Here is a 23,953-nt window from a genome sequence, read left to right on the forward strand (position 1 = left end):
ATTTTTAAAATGCTAATATTTAGTAGGCTAATCTGTAACATGATAGGTACCATTCACCAGCCTAACAAAAGCAATTTACCATAATCGGGTTATTTCACCTAGAAACAAAGAAGGGGACTTTTGAGTAAATAAAAATATTTTTTGGCCCCGTTTTGAGGGCATTAGTCATTGTGTTGTTATCTACTATAATAATACCATATTCCATTTATTGAGTGCTTGCCATGAGCCAAGCACTGAGTTAATATTGCTCGTGTGATCCCACTTAATTCTTACGGAAAGTTCCTAAGGTGGGTATCTCTCTCTCTCTGATGGATGAGAATACTGACCTTGAGTGATGAAGCAACTTCCCTGAGGTCACACAGCTAAGAAGAGATTAAACTAGGTCTTTCTGCTTCTAATGCCCATGTTCTTTTCTTCCTCTGATAAAGCAACAGACTTGGCCTTCAAAGAAACAGTACCATAAGATCTCTTTCCAGTTTCCAAATTTCTGAGGCCTTCTCATTTTTTCAGACTTCCCTGCGATCTTAAATATAAGAGTACCTAGCAAAGATGAGCCCTTGCTGAGAAGGCTGTGCCTAGAGCCTAGAGTCCGTGTTTCCTGCCTCCTAACCCAGAGCTCTTTCTCAATTTCACCACTCCCTTTCTAGGGGCTAGTGGCAGGAATAAGACAATGGCAAACTATTTTCATAAACCTTTCCCCAACTTACCTCTTCCCCTCTCCACTCTACAGTTGCTCTTCTTTTCTCATTTTCAGACACTGTATCCCTCAACATTTTAATGCATGTTTATTTGCTTTTTGTTTATCATGTTTCCCCATAATAGGATGTCTGCCCTAGGAGAAGAGTGACTTTGTTTCATTCACTGCTGTATCCTCAGGACCTGGAAGAATGTCTGGCCCTAGTAGGCCCCCAATAAATATTTATGAGATGAATGAATGAAGATACAGATCTTTACAAGGCTTAGTTAGATGATTCCATTCCCTTGAATGCATTGGTGTTTTGATATTTAACAAAACTCCTCTCCTTCATATAGTATATATTAAGAGTTATGGATACTTATGTACTCTAAAAGCAGTGGTTTTTTTGTTTTATAAAAATGATTTAATACACCATTAATATAGTAATGTTTCATATTCAGGACACATCTGTCTACAAGCTCTGTCCTTTTGAAAGCTCAGGCCAATTTGTAATTAAATATACTTCAGAAATATTCCTCTAATTTATCATGCAACATTACAGCACTAAACGATTTGACACTTCTTTTCCTATAAAATATGCAAAACAGAAAAAAACGAAATAACCCCCACCTCTGCCAAAAAAAACAAAAAACAAAAAACAAAAAACCAACATAAAACCTTATTCTATTACATTGTTTCAACTTTTGGCCAAATCTTTTTTGGATGTTCATTAAATTTAGGCAAAGTGTGTTCATGCTATCTCATGTTAAAAGGCTCAGATACTCCAGCTCTGAGGGATGTAGGGAAACTTAAGCTTCAATGGGATTTCTTTGTTTTGGGGGGTAAAAGGAATGCCCCAGGGTGTCCGGTGGCATTTTTGGCTTTTCTTGTTCCCCACACATTGCAGGGTATTTAAGGATTGAGATTCGGGCTACAGCACAAACTTTCCAAGGCATTCATACTTATAAAGCTGTGAGTGTCAAAGGGTTAAGAAAGGCCATGGTTGCTTGATGCTGGAAAAAAAATATTTTTATGCTTCTTACGTTAATCTGGAAAATGATCTTCCCTGCTTGGATAAGGGGGAAAAAGCTTTCTTCTTATTTCATAATGCAACTGCATAAAACGTGATCTTTCTTGCATATGGAAATGACTCATTCTGAAAGGGTTTTCTCAGCCAAGGTTATCAGCTTTTCATTTTTCCTTCAGCACTACTAAAGGTTCCTTTGCTTTATCTTTTCTCGCCTCCCTATAGTGAGCTTTTGCCATGTAATTTCTCCTGAAAGATCCAAATTCCCATTGATTCCTTTTACTTTAGAGTGTTTACTTAACAGCAAATGATCAATGTTGAGCTAAATAGGGAAGAAATCATCTGTATAGTTACATTTCTTTATATCTTTCAGCACATGCTCGCCTATTTTAAATGCTAACATGGCAAACTGTGTTGGATAAGCATTCTGGGGTGTCCATGTGTTCGTTATTTTGCAACATAAAGTGGAGATACTCAATCCTTGAAAATTGCTTTCTGAGATTGGATGCTGCACTGTGTCTCCTAACTCATATTTATCCTTAATAAAAAGGTATTATGGGAGGAATAGGCTTGTACTTGCTGGATCAGTTCTTTACTATAAAAGTAGGTTAAGATACATGGACATTTATTGTTTTGGGAAAAGCTACTCTGGAAAGAGAGAGAGAATGAGAGAGAGATAGAAAGAAAGAGAGAGCGCTTAATATACAGCTATTTACCAGGTAGACGGACTTCATCAGGAATGGTATGGATTCTTTATAAGAAAGTTAAGGAAAGAGGTACTGGGTGACTCCATCAGTTTAGCATCTGCCTTCACCTCGGGTCATGATCCCAGGGTCCTGGGATTGAGCCCTGCGTAGGGCTCTCTGCTCAGTGGAGGGTCTGCTTCTCTCTCTCTCCCTCTGCCTGTTATTCTGTCTACTTGTGCTCGCTCACTGTCTCTCTGACAAAGAAATAAATAAAATCTTAAAAAAAAAAAAAGAAAGTTAAGGGTTAAGAGTATGGCAACTCTAGAAGGGCAGATTTGAATTTGAGTCTTGACTTCAGTTTTCCAGTTTCTGGACAAATACTCAATACCTCTGTGCCTTTACTTGCTTTCCTCATCTACACAGTAGATGTGGATAGTATGAGCATCAGTCTTAAAACAAAATTAGCATGAAGGTTCAATAGTTGGTCTGTATAGAGCACTCACCACAAAGCTGAGTACATAGTAAGTCCTTAGTTTATCTTAACTACCACCATTATTGTTATGAAATAATTCAGCTGATAAGTGGACATACGGTGAAGCACACTAGGGTTTGGAAAGGAATAATCAGTGGCCTGTGGGTCCTAAGTAATTAATGTAATGTCCTTGTAATGTAATGTCCTTGCTTTGAATCCCTAAATTAGGGTAGGCAACCCCCTGTACACGCTTTCACAGCATCCTTTACTTTTTTTTTTTTTTACTTTTTTTTCTTTACAAAATCTACCACAGTTTTTTTCTTTTTTTAAGATTTTATTTATTTATTTGAGAGAGAGAAAGAGAGAAAGGGAGAGAGCACACAAGCGGGGGAGGAGGGCAGAGGAAGAGGGAAATCAGACTCCCCACTAAGTGGGGAGCTGGACACAGGGTTTGACCCCAGGACCCTGAAATCACGACCTGAGCCAAAGATCATGACTGAGCTACCCACCTGCCCCTAAAATTTGCCACAGATTTAATTATTTGTAGGATTTGGAGTGTGACAGGTGATGGAAGGGATCCTGCATATTCTGTTTGCTGCTTTCTAGCTCATGCATAATCCACTGTGCCTAGAACAAAGTGGGTTCTCAAAGTCTCTGGATGAATAGATGACAAAGCCAGGAAAGATTTTGAGGTACTTACCTGCCTGGCACAGCACCTTTGTAAATGGATGGATGGATGAACTCTTCTGGTTTCATCCACTTCTTGGCTGTTCTTTTCTTTCTTTTTAAAAATTTTTGTTATTATTTTTTTATATTTTATTTAGATTCAATTTGCCAACATAGAGTATAACACCCAGTGTTCATCCCATCAAGTGCCCCCCTCAGTGACTGTCACCCGTTACCCCAACCCCCCACCTACCTCCCCTTCGGCAACTCTTTGTTTGTTCCCAGAGTTAGGAGTCTCTCATGGTTCATCTTCCTCTCTAATTTTTCCCCACTCAGTTTCCCTCCTTTCCCCTATAATTCCTTTCACTATTTCTTATATTCCACATATGAGTGAAACCGTATGATAAATGTCTTTCTTCGACTGACTTATTTTATTCAGCATAATATCCTCCAGTTCCATCCATGTCGATGTAAATGGTAGCTATTCATCCTTTCTGATGGCTGAGTATATTTATATTTATATATACCACATCTTCTTTATCCATTCATTTGTTGAAAGGCATTATAGCTCCTTTCACAGTATGGTATTGTGGACATTGCTGCTATGAACACTGGGGTGCAGGTGTCCTGCCATTTCACTGCATCTGTATCTTTGGGGTAAATCCCCAGTAGTGCAGTTGCTAGGTCATAGGGTAGCTCTATTTTTAACTTCTTGAGGAACTTCCACATAGTTTTCCAGAGTGGCTGTACCAGTTTGCATTCCCACCAACAGTGCAAGAGGGTTGCCCTTTCTCCACATCTTCTCCAACATTTGTTGTTTCCTGTCTTACTAATTTTCACCATTCTCACTGGTGTGAGGTGGTATCTCATTGTGGTTTTGATTTGTATTTCCCTGATGGCAAGTGATGCGGAGCATTTTCTCATGTGCTTGTTGACCATGTGTAGACCTTCTCTGGAAAAACATCTGTTCCTGTCTCCTGCCCATTTCATGACTGGATTGTTTGTTTCTTGAGTGTTGAGTTTGATAAGTTCTTGATAGATCTTGGATACTAGCCCTTTATCTGATATGTCATTTGAAAATATCTTCTCCCATTCTGTAGGTTGTCTCTTAGGTTTATTGGCTGTTTCTTTTGCTGTGCAGAAGCTTTTTATCTTGATTAAGTCCCAATAGTTCATTTTTGCTTTTGTTTCCCTTGCCTTCATAGATGTATCTTGCAAGAAGTTGCTGTGGCCAAGTTCAAAAAGGGTGTTGGCCGTGTTCTTCTCTAGGGTTTTGATGGATTCTTGTCTTACATTTAGATCTTTCAACCAATTTGAGTTTATCTTTGTGTATGATGTAAGAGAATGGTCTTCATTCTTCTGCATGTGGTTGTCCAATTTTCCCAACACCATTTATTGAAGAGACTTTCTTTTTTTTCCATTGGATATTCTTTCCTGCTTTGTCAAAGATGAGTTGACCCATAGAGTTGAGTCAGGTCTATTTCTGGGTTCTCCATTCTGTTCCATTGACCTATGTGTCTGTTTTTGTGCCAGTACCATGCTGTCTCGATGATCGCAGCTTTGTAATACAGCTTGAAGTCAGGCATTTTGATGCCCCCTGGTTTGGATTTCTTTTTCAACATTCCTCTGGCTATTCAGAGTTTTTTCTGGTTCCATACAAATTTTAAGATTATTTGTTCCCACTCTGTGAAGAAAGTCCACGGTATTTTGATATTTTACACTGAATGTGTAAATTGCTCTAGGTTGGCTGCTTTTTTTTTTTTTTTTTAAGAGCTTTGCTGGCTCTTTCTCCTTTGCTCAATGTTTAATTGTATTTAGAGTGATATATATATGATAGATGGATAGATATATTTATGATAGATGGATGGATAGATAGATAGATAGATAGATAGATAGATAGATAGATAGAGGCATACAAATGTGGAATATTCCACAAATCTAATTCCATGTCAAACCTGTCTTATTGTTTTGTAGATATCACCAGTCTAGAGTCTGCAGTTTAGAACTGGAGAAACATGGTCCTTGAGGTTCTTGAAATAGGTCCCATCTCTTTATTGTGTCTGGTACTATTAAATTTCCCCTTTGACAATGGATTCTACAAGCGTGCATGATGTGATGGTCTTTGTGCAGTTGGTTTCAATGGAAAAAGGACACTTACATGTACATGAGGAATCAGACAGGTAATGTAAAATAGTAAGCTGGCTAGATGGGGAGAGTGGAAAATGACATGAATGCCCCATTCCAGAGGCAGCCATAACTCAATTTATATTGCTTTTTGACACATGAAAGCCCAATATTGCTAAATCTGCCAAATTTTCAAGAGAAGCTTGACATCTTTCTTTCTATGGGAGGTTTTTTTTTTTTTTTTTAAACATTACCAATGTATTCATTTTTTCTTATTTAAAAAATTATGTGCTCCAAACTGATTGTTCTTATGGTTGAATCCAGCCCGTGGGGAAACTGTCTGGACTCTTGTGTCTATATAACCCCAAATCATTCAATGTCAAGTAAAAGAGAATAGTGGCCTAAATGTGAGAAAACCTGCTACAAAAAAAGTTTACAAAGAATTTGACACTTAGATATAAATATAGGATTTGGATTCATACAGATCTGGGTTTGCAATGTGATCTTGGACAAATTACTTAACCTCTCTGAGATTATTTCTACTGATAAGATTCTTTGATTCTCTAGGGGCTTATTAAACAAAGAGGAATATAAACTTCTATCTATATTTCATAATATGCTCAATATACTAAATATACATACTTAATAGATAAAACTTTGAAACATCAAATTTAACATTTAAAATTTATTACAAACGAAATTATTTAAACTCTCATAGTGCAAATTACAATTTAAAATTTACTTTATTTTATTATTATTATTTTATTTTTTAAAAATTTTATTTATTTGTTTGAGGGAGAGTGGAAGTTAGAGAAATCACAGAGAGAGTGGGAGAAGCAGACTCGCTGCTGAGCGGAGAGCCCAACATGGGTCTTGATGCCGGGACCCTGAGACTGTGACCTGAGCTGAAGGCAGACACTTAACCAATTGAGCCATCCAGGTGCCCCTACAATTTAAATTTTAATGTGACTGAAACTTTTGAACACTCTAAATACCTTGAAGAGTAGACAAGATAACTATAATTACAATATTTACTTAATTTGTTACTATAATTACACTAAAACTATTCAAAACTATTGATGGTCTGATTTCTTTATTGCTTTGATATATATTTTTAAATACCTTTGTATGATTACAACAATACTTGTTTTAATTTAACTTAAAATTATAGTAGAGTCTATATTGTCATCTTCTAGGATTACAAGGTGTTTGATCGTTCCAAAAAAAAATCCCCTGGAACCAAAACAACTCCAGTATCTTCTCACATCATCTTAGTTCTAGGATCTGGATTATCAACAAGCTAATTTCTGACGTGTGAATGGGACTGACTGCTTGTCCCAAATTGATTTGTACCAGAGCTACTGATCATTTGGTAGGGTACCTTTATGAAACTATACTGTTGTTACATTAGTGGTATGATTTGAATTCTGCATCTTTCACATAGTTGTAGACATTTGCAATTTGTGGTTTTTCCCCGGAATGAGGCATTCCTTAAGTTTTGCATGGCCAGCACTATATCATCAATTATGCTGTAAATGATTATACATTACCCTGTCCTATAAGTATTATTAATAGCTTATATATACCTCATTAGTATTTAATATAATTAGTAGGGCCATCTAGCTTTCTGAGAACATTTGGCTAACCAATCACCTCAAAATTCTCTGTTGAACCCTCTTTCTCTTTGAGCATTGAATGTGACTACTGATTTAAACCTCATTTCACCTGATTATTATTTGTGACCATAATCATTTTTTTTTCTATTTGAAGATTTAGTTCCAAAGTTCCTTGCAACTACTTAGCTGACTTATAATTACTCCTCTACTTAGACATCAGGTACGTATCTGCACCTTATGAACAGATGTACAGAAGAATATGTAGGAGCAACATGCCTACATATAATCTCTTTTAATTATTATAATCAATCAAAAGGCAAATATATATATTTGTAGTCAGTTTTTGCATTAGAACTACCTTTTCATTTACTTTGTTATAACATTTCCTATCTGTTATCAGGGTAGAATCATGACCTTTCATTGACTCAGACTTGTTCAATTTAATTATATAATTATTATTATTTTTAAATATTTTATTTATTTATTTATTTCAGAAAAAGCATGAACAGAGGGAAGGAGCAGAGGGAGAAGGACAAACAGACTCTCTGCTGGGCAGGGAGCTCAATGTGGGGCTGAATTCCAGGACTTTGGAATCATGACCTGAGCCAAAGGCAGACAGACCCTTAACTGATTGAGCCACCTAGGTACCCCTGTTGTTCTTTTCTTGATTCTTCAACAGTCTTAACTTGGTCAGTATGAGTCTCTGTAAGCTGGCCCTTTGTCCTGATGTCCTCAAGAGCACCAGTAGTCTTTAGCACATGCTCTGGCTCTCCAGATGTGACTCAATCCCAAAGCAGGGAATCAGTTGCCCTCTGAGAATCCCAGGTTTCCTTTTAGAAGAAACATATTGAAAACTAATGTCTGGGACCCAGAGATCCACATAAAGAGGTGACGAGGTCAAAGTGCTGCTGATGCTGTTTGGTCATTTTTAGAGAAAAAAAAACTGAAAAAAAGAAAGTATTTCCTTTTAGGAAATGGAGTTTATATTAATTTTTCCAATTTGGCTATTCTGTCCCTTGGTCTTCCTTAAATGTGATTTTCTAAGTATTCTCCATTTTGAAAAAATCTGGGGGCTCCTGAGCGGCTCAGTTGGTTAAACTGTCTGACTCTTAATCTCAGTCAGGTCTTGGTCTCAGGGTTGTGAGTTCAAGCCCTACATTTGGCTCCATGCTGAGTGTGGAGCCTACTTAAAAAAAACTATCCCCCTAACCATACAGAAATGATATAATCTTTGTTCCAGTTCTTGTATAATCTTACATTTAACTGATCCATAGTCAGTGTGGGGGATTCTTCTGCCTTTGAAATAATAAGAAGTGTGTGTGGGTGTGTGTCTGCTGTCTACCCCGTTCCTGACATGGAGCTGCTAAATTCCTTGGAATTCCCTGGATGATTGACGGAAGATCTTTTGTTCTAATGTTGTGATTCTTGGTGAGCTTCTAGACAGGGGTTGGTTACCAGAAAGACTAAGCTATGATTAGAAGCTTGGGCTTTTCAGTCCCCCACCTCGCTCCCACCCCACCCCCCATTCTATGGAGTGGCAAGAGAGGCTGAAATGGAGTTAACAATTGATCATGCCTGCATGATGACGCCTCTGTAAAAATTCCGAGTATAAGGCTCAGGTACTAGGAGGGCAGCCCATTCCCAGCTCCATGGGGTCTCGGGCTTCTGTGCTCAGAACCCTTCCAAACTTCACCCTTTGTACCTCATCATCTGGCTGTTCTTTTTTATCCTTTAAAATATTCTTTGTAGTAAATCAGCAGTAGTAAGTAAACTGTTTTCCTGGGTTCTGTGAGCTGCTTTAGCAAACAATAGAAACAGAAGGAGGGAGTCATGGGAACTTCCCATTTGTAGCCGAGTTGGAAGGAGTTTGAATTACCTGGAGGTACACTACTTATGATTGGCATCTGAAGTAGGACTGAGCCCTTGACCTGTGGGGTATGTATTAATGCTGGGTAGTTAGTGCCAGAATTGCTTCATATGGAAAACCCACATACTTTCTCAGTGGGATGACTAACAACATGTAGCTTACAAGGTTGTTGTGAGGATTAAAGAAGTTCCCTCACAGTGCGTAGCACATAGGACATATTTGGAATATGCAGGCTAATATGATTAAGCATGCATAACCTTAAGAAGTACACTTACCTACAATTCAAGCTACCTTTTACTTAGAAAATAGCATTCATATGTAAGCTGTAGAAACTCTATTTAAAATGTACAAGTGATACACAGAAAAAAAATCACTTTTTCAAAAATAAATGCCTTGTATTTCTTTTGTATTACTAATCCTCTATGTGACATTCTGTAGCTCTTTTAAATATTTTTGCATTAACATTGAAATTATCCATCGGGGTGGTTTCTGCATCCGCTTGAGTATTAGTAATTTGTTCTGTTCTGTCTCCATTTATGGAGGAGCTGTTATACCATAAAAGATTGGGTGATTTGGCCTGAAACCATTAGGAAAAAGCAGATCCAAAGGTTAGGTGACTCAGATGTATTTGGAGCAACCATGGCCATAATCACGGGTAATTCTTTTTGTCGCTGTTTTTTTAAATCCCAAAATTACCATGATGGCATTACAAAAAAAAAACAAAAAACGAATCCCCATTCCTGCTTCTTTTGCATTTGATGAAGCTTATTTTGAAAGAGGCTTCATTTTATTCATTAATCAGAAATCCATTACTCTTTTCACACAGACCCACTAAATACCTACTATGTGATCAAGACTGTCTGGCACACATAGAGTCGTATTTAACAAGGGTCCTGTATTTAAAAAAACCTCTTCACTGTTATGGAGAAAGAACACTAATTTTAGAGTCAAGAGTCCTTATTTTAAACTCAGCTATATCTTACTAGCTGTGCAACCTTGGGTGAATTGGCTTCCTTTCCTGGGCCTCGGTTTTTACCATTGTGCACAGGTGAAGAAAATACTTACCTAATTAGATTGTAGGGAGGAACACATTTAATGAGATGAGGTTTGAAAAAAATACTTTACACATTAAATGTATACACAAATGTTTGACTAGTGCAAAGCAAAATATAAGGTACATTGATCTTATGATTTAGATATACCTAATAAATTTGGTAACTGCAAAGTAATAAATTGTCATTTCCTAAAAACGATTATTTACATGAGGTGTCTTACTAGTTCTGAGGAGAAAGAGAGTATTCTTTAGAAGTTGAGGTGGTCAGACAATGCTCCATGCAGGAGATAAGACTTAAATTAAGCTGTGAAGAATTGCTAAAAATTTGAGGCAAGCAAAGGAACAGAAGTAAGCCACCTCCAAACATTTCAGGATATCCATCTGTAATGGAGGATTCCTGAGAGAAGCAGGGAGATGCAAATTTGGAGAAGTCAAATGGAGCTAAATTTTGGAGGCTTTTGAATACCTGGCTAAGGATTTCGGACTGTTTGGTCAGCAATAAGGAAACTCGAATGGTCCACATATTGATTTTAAACTGTAAGTCCCCTGAAAGAGATTTTGTCTGTTTTTACATTCATACATGTTTTATTTAATGATGGAGCAAGATTTGCCTTGATGCTGTTTTCCATAATTTCAAATGATTTTTTCTGTAGCCCTTGAAGATGATCCTAGTTTTCTTTTTCTTTTACAAAGACAGACTTTCTGGATGAAATTCAAGCCCAGTATGTTGATCCTCTGAGCCATCTCTTCATTTCCTCTTTCTTCTTACAGACGTGAATTTTGATCTGTTCCACAAACCTCTCTGTTTATAGACCTCCTCATGCTGTGCAGCATGCTGTTTTGTGTCTGGTAGCATTCCATTGCTCCATGATTGTGGAGACCCTCTCTGTCATAACTGCCATATCTGCAGCCCCTGCTATAGTACCAGGCACCTAGTAAGTTCTTAGGAAAGGTTTGTTGAACAGATGAAGGAAGGAAGTACAAAAATGAAGGAATAAAGAAGGAAAGCAAGCCTTCCTAGAAAATGACAGGCAGCAGCGTTTAAACAACAAGTTGCAACCCCATGTGTTGGACCATTTACAACCCAATTCTTCATGATAGGGGTGTTAAAGAGTAAAATCAATAAGAAAGATTTATCTTGCAAAATAACAGAATGTTTTGAGAAACACCTTGTCATAAGAAGGCCAGTTGGGAATTTTTAATGGACCATGTATTCCTAGCCATTTTTCTCATCTGTTGACTTGGTATGATGTAATTTAAAAGTGCTTGGGAGCTTAAAGGAGATTTAAAAGAACTCTGAGTGCTGACATGAAAAATAGGAGCAGTGGGTAATAGTTGCTGTGTTGGTTGGTTGGTTGCAGCTACATATCGACAAAACAAAGTCACAAGACTATTTTGTTCTCTACTGCTTTCCAACTTTTTTCTTCCATCAGAGAGGAAGCCTTTATGTCTAAAATGTGGTGATATTTTTAGGAGAAAATGAGTATGCGAGCACAGTCATAAATAACTCTAATCTATTATTTAGAGACATTAACAAGTTCTCCTGTGTATATATGGCTTTGAATAGAAAAAAAAAGGCAAAAAATCACAATGGAAGACTAAATTGCAAAGTGACCTTTGAAATGCCTTTAGCGTATTACTGCTCTCCTGTGAGACTAAGTTGATTTGTAAGCAGGGGTTTCATTTAGCTATTAATGGAGGGAAATCACCACTTTTTATTTTACCATTAGTATCTTCTAGAATTATGGCATCCATTATGGCAGCCAAAGCTATATGTGGCTATTTAAATTTAATTTAAATGAACTGAAATTACATAAAATTTTAAATTCAGGGCTCAGTCACATTACCAACATCTCAAATGCTTACTAGACACATCTGACTAGAGATGACAATCCTGGACAGTACAGATATAGGACTTCCCATCATTGCAGAACATTCTATCAGACAGCTCTGCTTTAGAATGAGTTTAATCTATTTTCATAAAAACAACCAGATTTTGTGCATAACCATCAACAGCCTATGTTACCTGAGCTGGATCTCACAGTATCTCTAAGTCTTTCACTTCAGATTTTTTTTAGCTGTTTTCATTTTCATCACATGTACAAACACTGGAGATTGTCCTGAGCATATTGGAAAAGGCTAGGATGGTTTGGTAGGGAGTAGCAATAGAGAAACTTCTATTAATCACACTTAACTATTTGTTTCTTGTTGTGAGAAGTTGAAAAATAATGTTAACTAATTACATGCTTCTTTAAAACTTCTAATATAATATTTTCCAAGATGTACTGTGAGGGTCATATTTGATAAAGATCCTTAGATGAAGCAGGGCTCCATGTCAAGTATGTGTGGGAAATGCTCTGGGCCATTCTTCACACAGCAGTCAAATGTGAGCTTTTAAGAATATTCCACTTCCTCCTTAAATAAAACAAAAATAATCTTCAAATGCTTCCTTCTGCCTCTTTTTTTTTTTAAGTTTTATTTATTTAAGTAATCTCTATACCCAACATGGTTTCAAACTCATGAGCCCGAGATCAAGAGTCACAGAGTCTTTTGACAGAGCCAGCCAGGTGCCCCCCTCCTTCTGCCTCTTAAAATCCATACTCCCTGGCAGGAGGTCAAGGCCATGCATCTAGATCCCACTTACCTTTGCAACTTTATTTCTTTCCATTCTCTCTTATTCACTCTGTCCAGATACAATGGCCTCTTAAATCCTTTAAAATAGCCATATCCTTTGCAGGCTTCTGTTTTTGCACATGCTGTTTCTCTCACCTGAAATGTTGTTCCCTTTCCTTCTTCTCTGACAAGCTTCTTCTCATAATGTTGTACTCAGCTAGAACATCTTTTCTTTGAGGAGGACTCTTGTGACCATCTCCCCAGATCCCAGTGATGCTCTCTTTCCAATGGAGCTCTGTTTTTCTTCCCTTGGCCATCCCTCTTACAATTCAGCCTTATATATTGGCTTATTAACTTGTTTATTTTCTTTTGCCCACACTAGACTGTAAGTTCTGTAAGCGTAGACACCGTAACTACTTTATTCATCATTGATTTACACCTAGTGTGCTGAAGTCAACTTGAACTGGCTGGAAAAGGGCTGTGTGCATTTTGTCACTACTTCTAGTTCAGTGACGTGACCTCGATGGCTGAAAAATCAACCACGTGCGGGTGTGTACATTATAGAAATTATCAAATACTACAAGTTGGGGTGTTTGGTGTTTCTTTTTTCTTTAGAGATCTGGTTTTTAAATATTTGGTGGCATACCTCTGTTGCCATGTTACCTGGCATATGGTAATTTCTTAATATTTGTTAAAGGAATGAATTAATGATTAATGTCTCTTGGATAATCAAAATGCTCACTAATAGATTAATACTCTGAGAAGTTCTACAAATTGAATTCACACATAATCTAATATTCCCAAACATATATGGCCAAGGAACATCTTTTCAACTAACTTTTTTTTGGATGCCACTCAGTAGTGTGGAGCACATTGGAAAATGTTGTCCTAAAACATTAAGGAAGAGAAATACATATGCCACAATTTGGTTTCTCCATTGTATAAAAACTCCTAATACAGAAGATTCCACAGCATATATTCTAAGGAAACTGCATCTCATAAGAATGAGGCATTACTGATGTGCCTACTATGCACAACAAAGTGGTAGCTAAACCATGGAAACTTATTCAGTAGGGAGTTCTTAGAGGAGGCTACTTATATAATCTATAAACATGAATTAGCTATTTATTGTGTGTGGAAGTTGTATAGGAGCTTTGTAGCATTCGAAACAAGTAACAAAAATATTTCTTGCCCCCTGGGAAATTGTAGTCTCACTGAGGAAACAGAGTCATTATCTGAGGAAATGGTAAGTGGTTGTGCATTTGACCACGTATCCATCTTATGGACCATAAATGAGGCTGGAACAGAGAGGCAGAATGTTTCAGGTGAAGGCTGAGGGGTGGGGAAATGTACTACTTATTTCTGCAGCAGCACAAGGTTCACATCAAGAACTCATCAGAGGGATCCCTGGGTGGCTCAGTGGTTTAGCGCCTGCCTTCAGCCCAGGATGTGATCTTGGAGTCCCGGGATAGAGTCCCACATCAGGTTCCCTGCATGGAGCCTGCTTCTCCCTCTGCCTGTGTCTTTACCTCTCTCTCTGTGTGTCTCTCGTGAATAAACAAATAAAGTGTTAAAAAAAAAAAGAACTCATCAGAGACACATTTGAAAAGGAAAATCAAATTTTGGGGACTGTTTATGGCAAGTTAAAGGGTTTGAACTTGACTAATGGGGAGGGCTCTGAAAATTTGAGAAAATGAAGCTAAAATTCACAGTAGTGGAGTCTGCTCCAGACAGACTCTTTGTAGGATATTATAGTAGAGCTAGATCATTTATCCAGTGTGCAAAAACCTTACATGCCCTGCCTGCATCTGTAGCATCACCTTACATGACTCTCCCGTGACTGCTACTATTTATTCTAGATACCTTGGCCTCTGTTCAGATATTGAACCATGATATGCTTCCTTCTCCTCCAGGACCTTTCCTCTGACTAGAATGTTCTTCCAGACCTTTACTTCTTCCTTTCTTTACTTCTTTAATAGTTAACTTCTACTTGTCCTATAGGTCTCAGCTCGATTGTCACTTCTCTCGGGAAGCCTTTTCTTACCACTTCCCTACCTATATCCACATTAGATTACTTGGTTATAATCACTAATAAAATTGTACTTTAAAATTTCAGAGCAGTTATATTAGTTTGTAATTACACATTCATTAGTCTGATCAGTTATAATCTGTCATTCCTCCTCCACCATATATTTCTTAAGAATAGGCACTAGTGTGGGCACCCCCCGTGGCGCAGCGGTTTAGCGCCGCCTGCAGCCCGGGGTCTGATCCTGGAGACCCAGGATTGAGTCCCGCGTCGAGCTCCCTGCATGGAGTCCGCTTCTCCCTCTGCCTGTGTCTCTGCCTCTCAGTCTCTCTCTCTCTCTGAATAAATAAATTAAAAAAAAAAAAGAATAGGCACTAGTGTTTGCTCTGTATACCCAGGCCTCGCCTAAATGTGACGCCATAATTGATGCTTAATACATAATGTTTGAATGATGAATAAGTGAATGAATTAAATACAATTGATCAGAATCCCAAATACCATAAAAAAGGGTGAAGGCTTTGGATAGATAGATAATATTTCTAAAATTATCTTGACAACCAAATGTAACAGGCTGAAATTTAAGAGGGAAAATATGATGAAGAAGTGAGGAGGCAGGTAGAGCAGATGGGGAAGGATCGAGTTTTAATTAACTGTAGGTTTAATGTGGTCTCAGAGTAGTGTGGCAGTAATTGGAATGTATATACTCCACATGAGAGATAATTGTTTCCCTCTCCTCTGCATTCATCCGATTACTCATGGAAGACTGAGCCCAATTCTGAAGAAAAAGTATAGATTAAAAAAAAAAAGCATGTCCAAAGGAAAATAGCCAGAATGATGTGGGAGACTCAAAATGGTGTTGTGAGAGTGAACTCTGATTGTTGTAAATATTTTAAGAGATTAAATTGCAAAAGTAAAAATAAATACATAAATTGCAAAAGTAGTTGAAAAAAATAACAAAACCAACAATTCTTACTTTTCCCCCTTTAAACAATAGAAAAGATACTGAGATTTTTTTTTTTTTGATACTGAGATTTTAATTGAAAAAATACATTTGGAAATGTACATTGAAAACCTGATTTTGAGATGTGTAGGAAAAGTCTAGCATTAGGAAGAACTGTCTAGTAATAATTACAGATATCCTGTAATGCAATGGGCTACCTTATGGGAATGGTGAGTTATTTGTTAGAAGAGGACACAAGCAAAGTCACCCAAAGTTTGGGTTTGCTGTTGAAGGAAATTCATGCATTAATTAAGAGTTTGGCTGAATTGGCCTTTGAAATTCAACAAGGAAATAAATATACTAATTGATCTCAGATGGTTACTCTTTAAAGATGGAGTTTAAAAATGAATTGTTGAATTTGGAGTCAACCAAGATGTCCTTCCTTAGGTGAATGGATACATCCTGTGATACATCCAGGGAATGGAATATTATTTTGGACTAAAGAAACGAACAAACAAATGATGAAAAGACATGGAGGAAACTTAGATGCATATTACTAAGTGATAGAAGGCAAATCTGAAAAGACTACAAACTATATGATTCCAACTAGATGGCTTTCTGGAAAAGGCAAAACTATGGAACATTAAAGGATCAGTGGTTGTCCAGAGGGTGAGGGGATGGAGGGATGAATAGGAGAACACAGAAGATTTTTAGTGCAGTGAAATTGCTCTGTATGATACTATAATGGTGGATATATCAAAACCCATAGAATGTATAACACCAAGAAGGAATTCTAATGTAAACTTTGGGTGATAATGATGTCAATGTAGATGTCAATGTAGATTCACTGATTGTAACAAATATAGCTATCTTGTCAGGGATCATCAGAGTTGGGAAGCTATGCATGTATAAGAACAGGGAGTATTTGAGAACTCTGTAGTTCCTGCTCAATTTTGCTATGAACCTAAAACTGCTCTAAAAGATAGGTCCTAATTTTTTTTTAAAGGTCCTTTTTTTTTTTTCCTAAAATGAGTTGTTGCACAATTCATAGAATTGTGGATCTGTCATCGTTTGCTTTTCAGTCTAAGGCTTAAAACTTTTATTTTCAAACTTTGACCATGTCTCTCTTATTTTTATCAAACGAGTTTGTTTGCAGTTTTACAGAAGATGAGGAAACACCTTTCTTGAGTCTCAGTACCGAAATTACTTAAGTCTTTCTCCTTAAGGATCAGTTACATAAAAATCTTAGTCACAATAATGTTTAATGTATACAAAACTTTGTCCTGAATAATATAGTGCTTTGCTATTCAGAACAATGAAAAAGGAGGGAAAACAGGAGACTGTAAGATTTCAATATTATTTTCTTCCTTTAATAAATAGAAATTGAGAATCCAATCTCAAGGGAAATGTTAGTACTTTGAGCAATGAAGAAGAATGTTTGATTTTCCCTGATTGCAATATAATTCAGATTCTAGAGTGTTGATTTGGAAGCTCCAAAAGGATAGTTTCTTTAAGTTTTCATTGTTTCTGAAATTCATCCTCTCCTAGTAGGCTGTGGTCTGCATCTAGCAAATGGGACTATTGAGTTTCTGAGGTGTGTGTGCTTTGACATGACATCAATGCATCTAGTCTGGAACACATGGAATAAGGCACTGCTTTGATTTTTATCAACTAAAAGATTTTAAAACTGAAAATATTCTTAGAAACAGTAGTGAGAATTCTGAGGCCTTTACTATCAGATTTTAATTCAAGTCTGCCCTAGGTCAGCATTTTCATTTTCTTTGCTTGTCTGATGTTTATCTAGTGGCTGTTCATATAGGAAAGAAAAGTGATATCAGGAAGTCTCTTTCTTACAGTCAGCATTCTGACTCAAATTCTAAAGAGCACCCCCCCATAGGAGAGTTTTTCAGGTGTTCACATTGGCCTACAGAGAAACGATGCCTGAGTTTTCTAATATTTGGTAAGAAAATAGGATCAGAAGTGAATGTTTTCTCTTTTTTAAGATTTTATTTATTTATTTGAGAGAGAGAGAAAGAATGAGCAAGGGGAGGTGGAACAAGCAGACTCCCTGCTGAATGGGAAGCCTAACCCTGGGCTCCATCCCAGGACCCTGAGCTGAAGTCAGATGCTTAATCGACTGAGCCACCCAAGTGCTCCGGAAATGAACTTTTTCATTAAACAGAGCTGAGAAATGGAATGTCCCAAGAAGGAAAAGTTTAGAGCTGAAGTACATTTGTGGGTCGGGCCTACCTGATTCTGGGTACATCAACCCAGGAACCCCAGCATCTGTATGTAGCTTGGTCCTGAGGGGTTGGAGGAATAGGTGTCCCTAACTGATCCCTTTCTGCGCAGTGCCTTCTGGTCATTCAAAGGTTTGTGACTCTCAGAAGGCTATCAAAAGACTCATTTTTCTCCACAAGCAACCTCACTATTTTCTTCTATGGGTAAAAGCCATGTTGTGATTTTTTTTTATGGTGGCTTCCATTGAGAAGGTAAAATATTATTGCTTTTTCCTCTTAGCCTTCTTCTTTCATCTTTCTCCCTGCTTACTTCATGGACTACAAGTGAACTATGACTATAGACTTCTAAGGTTCCATTGAAGTGTCACTTAGAGGTTCCCCAGGATGTGACAAAAGGGGATAGGCAAAGACAAGGCAGGAAAATGTAGGTAAATCCTACCCATACACATAACTCTCCACAACCCTGTTTTTAGCTTCTTGTCTCTCATTCCTCCTTCCTACATTCTGTGCTCCCAAACTGTTTCTCATATGTGCTCATACTTTCTGCTTGCCTGGTATGCCTTTCCCCCATCATGGCCTGCTAACTGTCTTTACTTCTGCAAGAAACCTTCCTTGGCTCCCTCACCGGTGGTTCAGTACTGCCATATATTCTGTGCTTAATTCTCTTCACATTGTCTGCAGTTATTTACAATGCCCTGTTGAAACATGCCTGTTATACCAGTCAGTGAACTTCCTGAGTATAGACACTGTGGCTGATTCATGTTTTCTCTGCGGGGCTTAACAATTGCCTGGAATACAGTTGATGATAAGGAAATGTTTTTGAATGAATGGATGGATGAATAAATGAATGAAATACTTCTTTTCCTGCTATGCCTTTGCTGGAGGATGAGTCTCTTGAAGAATGCAATCACTTATACATATCTTTATTGAGCATGTGCTAAACTCTGAGTTTGGTGGAAGGCACCAGGAACTAATGCTTGTTTTCCCCCTATTATATCTATAAACTCTCTTCCTGAAAATAGATGGAAATACTTTCTCTAAGATCCACTTAAACATTACTTACAATAAATGGTTAGATGGATTGCAGGGCTTGGACTAGTAAAGCTCTACCATTATTGATTAATTCCCAATTGAATGCACTGAGAGGGCATTTACATTTCTTTATAGAGTACATAGCATTGATTTTCAAACTCACCTACTAAAGCAGGAGCCATCCTCGGAAGACTCCAGGGTAGAGGGGCAGTCCCAGGGGCAAAGGGGGTTTAGTGTCCCCCATCTACTACTTTATTTTCAGTTCCGTTTTTTTTTTTACAGTTATTTTTCCATAAAACGTTTTTGAAGAATGGATTTGCTTTCTAAAGTGATTCACAAACCATTGGTATTATTTCTGAAAAGTGAGGTTAAAGAAAAGAAAGGTTTGAATGTGTGTGTCTGTGTGTATTTATTTATTTATTTACTTATTATTGTGGTAAAAAAAACACATAACAAAAAAGACCATCTTAATCATTTTTAAGTGCACAGTACAATAGTGTTAACTACATGTACATTGTTGTGCAAAAGATTTCTAGAAGTTTTTTATGTTGCAAAACTATATGATTTTAAATACAGTAATATTTGAACAGGTTTCCATTTTGCTACTAATTGCTCATTTCAGTCTGATTTTATTTTATTTTTATTTTTTAATTTTTTTTATTTATCTACAATAGTCACACACAGAGAGAGAGAGAGAGAGAGAGAGAGAGGCAGAGACACAGGCAGAGGGAGAAGCAGGCTCCATGCACCGGAAGCCCGATGTGGGATTCGATCCCGGGTCTCCAAGATCGCGCCCTGGGCCAAAGGCAGGCGCCAAACCATTGCGCCACCCAGGGATCCCTTCAGTCTGATTTTAAATCTATTTACCTCCCTTTGACCAATTTATCATCCTAGCATGATAAATAATATTTATTTCCTTACTACTTATTAATTTCCTATTTATTCCCTCTTGTACTTTTCGGGTAAAGAGGACATAATGGCATGCTAAGCTATGACCCTCTTTACTTATGTAATGAATACCTCCAAGGCCTAGGATTTAATATGGATCATCTAGTTCAACCCCCTTATTTGATACATGAGTAGATATGTCCAAGGAAGCTGAGTGACTTGCTCACAATCACGGAAGTAGATAGTAGCAGCATATGCACTAGTTTTCTTTCCTCCTGATCCAATATCATTCCCCTACTTTATTAGTTTTATTTCAAAATCAAGGGTGGGTGGGTTATCTGCAGTCTTTTGCTTTGAATGCTTTGCTATGTGCACATTCCAATTCTTTTTGTAAGTATTGGTGCTGGGCAGAAAGAGAATATTAATGATGGTATATGTCTAGCTGTTACCTGTTACAGGCCAGACACTAATTAGGGGCTTTCCTTAGGCTAACTTTTTTTAACTTAAAAAATTATAGTAAAATATGCACAGAATCAAAATCATCATCTTTACTATTTTTTAGTGTACATTTCAATGCATTAAATATATTTACTTTGTTGTATAACCATCACCACCATCCATCTCCATAACTCTTTTCATCTTGTAAAACTGAAACTCTGTAGCAATGAAACACAAACTCCCCTTTTCCCATACTCCAGCCCCTGGCATCCACCATTCTACTTTCTGTCTCTATGAATTTGATTATTCTAGGTACCTCATATAAGTGGAATCATACAATATTGTCTTTCTGTGATTGTCTTACTTCGCTTGTCTTATCCTTAAGTCTCAACCATATTATAGCATGGATGTGCCTTCTTTTTCTTTTTTTCTTTTCTTTTCTTTTAAATTTTACTCATTTAGTTGAAAGAAAGGGAGCATAAATGAGAGAGCACAAGCAGGGTGTACGGCAGAGGAAGAAGCAGGCTCCTGGCTGAGCAGAGAGCCCAATATAGGGCTCCACCCCAGGACCCTGGGATCCTGACCTGAGCCAAAGGCAGGCGCTTAACCAACTGAGCCACCCAGGAACCCCTGCCTTCTTTTTAAAGGCTAAATAATATTCCATTGTGTGTATAATTCATATTTTGTTTATCCATTCATCTGTCAGTGGTTAGACTGTCTCACTTTTGAGGGAGTATTATTATTCTCATTTCATGGATAATGAAACCAAGAATGAAAAGTGTTCATTAACTTCCCCCTGGTCACAGAGCCATAAGCAGGCGAGTTATAAGCTGAGCCCACATATGCATGAATCTAAAAGTCACGTTCTTTTCAGTGTATAATTATTTTTCTCAATATCTGCAACATATTTTACTTACATTAGCATGGTTGAGGGGATGGAAGTCCTTAATATTACATTTCAGATGCTTTATTTCTTTTACTTTAGAGGTAATCTAGAAGGAGCATTCACTAACCTTTTAACAATTGATCAGGTTTTTAACCTTTAAGATTTATTTACTTGCTGGGAACAGGTATTTATTCAAAGTGATTTTATCATAGTATGAATAGATGGCAATATTCAAATAAAAAGCAGATTTTTTTAAACATATAGTTCCTTGGTAAAATACAACATGTAAAAATCAACTTATACTGTTAAGAAAAATCATCATGCCCTTTAGAGTGGGAGGAAAATATTACCAGCATGGGCTTCTCTTCCGTGAAGCCAAGCAAAATAAACTGAGTTTTAAGGATCCATATCCCCACTTTCATGATAATAATAGCTTACAGTTACTGTCTTCCAGCTATGTGCCAGGCATTATGCTAAACACTTTACATACATTATCTCATTACATCCTCTCAGCAGCCCTGTGAGGTCAATATTCCCTGTATTCTCATTCTATAAAGGGGAAGTGATGTTGGGAGAGAGGTTAGATAATTGTTATGGGCGAAATGTATCCTCCCGCATAAAGATATGTTAAAGTCCTAATTATTAGTATCACAAAATGTGATCTTATTAGTAAATGGGGTCTTTACAGAGTTAATCACGTTAAAATGAGGTGATTAGGGTGGGCTTTAATCCAGTATGACTGTGTCTTTATAAAAAAGGGAAGTTTGGGGGATCCCTGGATGGCTTAGTGGTTTAGTGCCTGCCTTCAGCCCAGGGTGTGGTCCTGGAGTCCCGGGATCGAGTCCCACATCAGGCTCCCTGCATGGAGCCTGCTTCTCCCTCTATCTGTGTCTCTGCCTCTCTCTATCCCCCACCCCCTCTGTGTCTCTCATGAATAAATAAATAAAATCTTTTTTAAAAAATAAAAGAATCTTAAAAAAAAAAAGGTAAGTTTGGACACAGAGATGGAGACACACAGGAAAAAAAAAGCGACTGTGTGACTGGAGTGATGCATCTAGAAGGCACTGTGTGCCAAAGGTTGGCAGCAAATAATCAAAGATTGAGGCCAGGAAGGATTCTCCCCTCAGGCCAGCAGAGAGAGCATGGCCCTGCCAACACCTTGATTTCAGACTTGTAGCCTCCAGAACTGCCAGACAATAAATTTCTGTTGTTTTAGCCATCTAGTTTTTGGAACTGTGTTATGGCAGCCCTGGGAAACTAATACTGTAACTTTCAAGGGTCAAAATGACAGAAAGTGATGGAGCTGATATTTTGGCACGGGTACTTGGTAAGAGCTCAATAGATGTTATTCGGTATTATTATTTATAACACTATTGGCAATGATATTTAATACTGCTATTATTAATGACAATATTTAGTGATATTGTTCCCTTTCTCCTAAGCCTGTGCTACTACTATTCATCTGTTATATGACAATTGGAGCTTATTTGTCTTAGAATCAAAAACCTATCAATCTCACTGAAAATGGAATATGAAATCAATTAGATAACTGAGCAGCTTTCCAATCAGACACCAGATAGTACCCACTTAAAGGAAATGTGCCCTTAACAGTCTGTGTGACATCGCCATGAAACTGTGTGAGAGAATATTTGTGAATGATCACCAAATATAGGCCTTGTATGTGATACTCCCTCAAACTTGAAGCCCTGTATTCTGAGTGACTGAAGAGAGCGAATTGTTGAAGTCCTGTGTTTAGATGAGGATATATCTGGAAAGGATTTTATAGCTCTCAACTCTGCTCTAGTGTCTAGCATCTGATCATGCATCCACAGAAACATAATTCAACTTCTTAATTTTCCAGATCTGCAGATAATTGGTTCCATAGAGACACAAAGACTTAACACTCTCAACATGTACACCAGAGACACTGCTTACTAGTAATCAGAGGATCAGTTCCCTTTAAAGTTATAAAAATGTGTGTGTGGCAGGGCTTGTGAGGGTGGGCAGAGAATCATTTCTGGGTTCTTCATAATTATAGCGGATTATGATTTTTTATCTTTTTATTTTTTTGTATATTTTTTTTATTGGAGTTCAATTTGCCAACATATAGTTTAACACCCAGTGCTCATCCTGTCAAGTGCCCCCCTCAGTGTGGATTATGATTTTTTAAAAGGTAAAGCAAATTTCATAGCACCAGATCCAAATTTTTCATCATCTCCTTGCTCTGTACTGTAGTGGAAGTCTCATGTGGTTTGCCATGCTGAAGAGTACCCTGGAATTTAGTGGAAAACAGAGCAAGCAGTTTTTCCTAGTTTCTCAAATTATCCCCATCCTCATCTTTGAAGAAATTACGAATAGCTAATTTGGAGGAATTACAAGGGCAGAGCTGGCCTTGTAGACAAAGATACAGGAAGGACATTTGGAGATGTGGTTTCTAATTTAGGTTCTGTTGCTGGCTTGCTTTGACCTTCTGGAAAGTCACATGGTTCCCATGACCCCGATTGAGTTACTTGTGAAATACCAGAAATACACAGCCTAGAGCTGCATTATAAAGTGGTTGGGAGGGTTCCTATGGTAGATTTGTAAGTATGGTGGTCTTCAAAAACAAAGGGCACTGTTATAGAACCCCCATCTCTATATTGAAATTGTTTGCATGGCACAATACATCCAGTTCTTAGACTAGTTGGAGAGAAGAGTATCAT

General features: G+C 37.5%; 3 long non-coding RNA genes across 28 annotated transcripts in view; 2 read left to right on the forward strand and 1 right to left on the reverse strand.

The window, feature by feature from the left end:
• The window catches only part of LOC144289678 (uncharacterized), a 623,433-nt gene that overhangs the window by 450,862 nt on the left and 148,618 nt on the right, over window positions 1-23,953 (forward strand). The window lies entirely within an intron of this gene.
• LOC144289680 (uncharacterized) overlaps window positions 1-23,953 on the reverse strand; it is a 95,423-nt gene that overhangs the window by 23,535 nt on the left and 47,935 nt on the right. The gene's annotated exons all lie outside the window — the stretch shown is intronic.
• Window positions 6,452-7,488, forward strand: LOC144289681 (uncharacterized). Its single transcript, XR_013357566.1, has 3 exons — window positions 6,452-6,591; window positions 6,848-7,023; window positions 7,422-7,488. It is a non-coding gene; the product is annotated as an uncharacterized LOC144289681 (long non-coding RNA).

Source organism: Canis aureus, chromosome 19 (assembly GCF_053574225.1).
Source record: "Canis aureus isolate CA01 chromosome 19, VMU_Caureus_v.1.0, whole genome shotgun sequence".
Lineage (NCBI taxonomy): Eukaryota > Metazoa > Chordata > Mammalia > Carnivora > Canidae > Canis > Canis aureus.